Genomic DNA, 3,781 nt, shown 5'->3' with positions numbered 1-3,781 from the left:
TAGAATAGAGGAGCAGTTATAAAACAGGTACAACAAATCAAGAGGGAGGATGTGAGGCTGAAGATAAGAATAGGATAAAAGCAGCATGGGGAAAATGGAGGGATGCAGCAGAAGTGGCATGTGATAAGAAAAAGCCAATCAAGGAAAAAGTCAAGATATTTAGTAAAGTATTTTGATCAGCGTTGATCAGAAACTTGAGCTTTAAGACAAAAAGAGGAAGCAAAGTGTAATGAGTTGTTGCTCGTTAAGCAGTTTAGCATCCTTAACTACCTAACTTTATTTATGCAAATAGCTGTTATGATAATTATCTTACATAAGATTAAACCTTACTATTAAACCCAAGGGCAGTATTCCTTTGTAGTTTGTAGCATTAGCTTACATTCATGGCTCTACTGTATATTTGACTTATGCTAATAAAGTCTTGCATTATTAGGAAGAAGGTTTACTCTCCAACCTATCACATGGTGGCAGCGGTATTTTAATGAACCCATACGTGCAGAAATACCAGGATGTCTTCGTTTCACAGTCTTCCTCCACCCGCCAGTTTCAATGTGGATGATAGGAATGCAGCAGAAAGGTGGAGGGAATGGCGAGAAAGGTGTGCAAGTTTCTGTGTTACTTACAGCTATTGGGCCTGAGGCTCATAAAGTTTTCAGCAATTTCAACTTTCTGATGAAGATTGGAAAGATCAGAATGCAGTGCTGGCAGCATTTGAAAAACATTTTCACCCAAGCAAAACCACCGCATTTGAACGTTACCGTTTCAATATTCGGGCACAGATGGATGAAGAATCTTTTGATCAGTATGTAACGGCTCTGCGTCATATAGCGTTGCGTTGAGATTTTGCGAATAAAACACAAAAAGAAATATTGAGAGAGGATTATATTTGGCATTTCGGATGATAAGGTCAGAGATCGTCTTCTTCGGGAAAGGAATCTAACTTTGAAGAGAACCTTAGAGATATGTCGAGCTAGCGAGGTATCTATAGCACAGCAAAAGGAGATCAACAGAGTATTAGAAAGCAAGGTTATTACTGTGCCTGCAAAGCTGAAGGATATCAGTTGGAAGAATGAAGCCAGTGACGGATGCTCATCGCAAATTGGAAAAAACAGACTGGATTACTGATTGTAGGTTCTGTGGTAAAAATCACAGGAAAGTAAAGGAAGTTTGTCCAGCTTGCAGTAAGAGGTGCATAAATTGCAAAAAACTTAACCACTTTAAGTTTAATTGTCCAGCATTAGTGGTGCAACAAACAAATTTGAAATGGCTTAATAGCATGAGGGAGCCAGTAAAACACCTGTTCTACGTTATTATAGTTTAATTTCAGAGGTTACCATTCAGTGTGATGCATCCCAGTATGGAGTTGGAGCAGCCCTTTTGCAGAAAGGCCAGCCCGTGGCTTTTGCATCCAGAAGATTGTCAGAGGCAGAGCAGCGTTATGTACAAATTGACAAGGAATGTCTAGCTATTGTTTTTGCATGTGAGAGGTTTCACCATTATATATATGGACGGGACAAGGTCACGGCGCATTCTGACCACCAACCACTGGAGTTAATTTTCAAGAAACCGTTAGAAGCAGCCCCAGCTAGGCTTCAGAGGATGTTGCTACATCTGCAGTAATATGCTTTGGAGGTTAAGTATGTCAAAGGAAAACACATGTACATTGCTTACACATTAAGCCGTGTGTTCTTGCCTACTTGCTCTGAAAATCCTGTATTTCTAAATTACTTTGAAACTGTGAAAAATGAGGCTACAACACTGATCAGAGATACCTTGATGATCACAGATGACAGATTGCAAGAGATAAAAGCTCACAGTGGAAGTGACAGTAATCTTCAAGCAGTTGCAAAAATGATCAGAGAAGGATGCCCAGATGCTAAAAATAAAGCCCCTGAGTGTGCTAGAGCTTTTTCTAACTATAGAGATGAGCTGCATACTGAAGATGGTTTAGTGTTCAAAGGAAATTGTTTGATTGTTCCTAAGAGTCTCAGGAAACAGATGTTGGTCATTGCACATCAAGGACATATTGGAGTGGAGGGTTGTCTAAGAAGGATGAGAGAAGTGCTGTTCTGGCCAGGAATGTCCTCGGATCTGAAAGCATTGGTTCAACAGTGTGATGCTTGTTTGTCAATTAGAGACCTTCCTCCTAAAGAACCGATGAAAAGTCAGGAGTTTGCCCTTCGTCCATGGTCAAAGGTAGGAGCTGATCTATGTCATATTGATAATCGGATACTACTTATAGTAGCTGATTATTTTAGCAGTTTTCTTGAAGTATCAAGAGTAAATAATACGACATCGACTGCCATCGTTAGAGAACTACAAATTATATTTTCTCATCATGGAATACTGGACCAGTTAGTAACAGATAATGGGCCACAGTTTATCACACCAGAATTCCGTTCTTTTGCAAAGACATGGTCTTTTGAACACATTATTTCTAGTCCAAGGTATGCACAATCAAATGGAAAGGCTGAGAATGCCGTGAAAATAGTAAAGAAAATGTTCACAAAGTGTAAACTGACTAGAGAATCATAGTTTTTGGCTTTACTTAATTGGAATAACACGGCAACAGAAGGCATGTTGACTAGCCCAGGCCAAAGATTTATGGGTAGACGTTGTAAAACTATCATGCCCTGCACGTCATCATTACTAAAGCCTAGATATCCTTCACAGCAAGATTCTTTAGTTATCTTGGAAAAAAGGACAAGCAGGCCCATTACTATAACAGAGGGACATGTGCATTGAAGCCTATACCCGCAGGAGAGGTGGTACGCTTCAGACTGCCAGGTAGTAAGATATGGACTCCTGCACTTTGCATGGGAGAAGTCGCTCCTAGATCTTACAAATTCAAGGTGGGAAATAGAGAGTATAGAAGAAATCGACGGCAGTTATTGGCTACAGGAGAGAGATGTTCGGATGACTTGGAGAACAGTGAGGTTGATACTGACGAGCAATTGGACGATAATGATCTGGAACAGATCTTACAAGAACAGAGTTTGATAAGGAGCAGCAGTCCACAACAGAAAGAAAAGAATAAACCTGAGCTGAGAAGCGAGGATGCCTGGGAGCCACTTGTCATAAAAGAAGCCTATTTGGAGGACGGTGTTCTTAAGACATCCAAGCCTGAAATCCAAAATAGACGTTCAACATGCTTCAAGAGTAAACCTGAACATTATGGCATAGATGATTATTGATAGTACATGTACATTAAAGTTTTTTTGTACATTAATGACTGTTTTCAGCATTGGTATTTATATATAATCATTTTATTGATTATTAAACTTATTTACTGTACATGCAAACTTCTTTTGGAAGAAGGGGAGATGTAACGAGTTGTTGCTCGTTAAGCGGTTTAGCATCCTTTACTACCTAACTATTTATTTATGTAAACAGCTGTTATGATAATTATCTTACATAAAGTTAAACCTTACTGTTAAACCCAAGGGCACCATTCCTTTGTAGTTTGTAGCATTAGCTTACGTTCATGGCTCTACTGTATATTTGACTTATACTAATAAAGTCTTGCATTATTATGAGGAAGGTTTACTCTCCAACCTATCACACAAAGCTTTAGAGAACAGAGATGAGAATGCTAAGGTATATTATGGGAATATGATTCGTAGAAAGACTGGAAAGGGGTGGTTTGAGGGTAAATGTAGGTAAGACTGAAGCTATGGTGAGCAGTTAGGAAGGTATAGACAGGATAGCCATCCATTAAAGTAGAGGAGCAGTTATAAAATAGGTAGAACAGTTTTGATACCCTGGATCTACTATAAACCAG

This window comes from Palaemon carinicauda, chromosome 12 (genome assembly GCF_036898095.1).
Source record: "Palaemon carinicauda isolate YSFRI2023 chromosome 12, ASM3689809v2, whole genome shotgun sequence".
Classification (NCBI taxonomy): domain Eukaryota; kingdom Metazoa; phylum Arthropoda; class Malacostraca; order Decapoda; family Palaemonidae; genus Palaemon; species Palaemon carinicauda.
Note: the sequence above shows the minus strand (reverse complement) of the source record.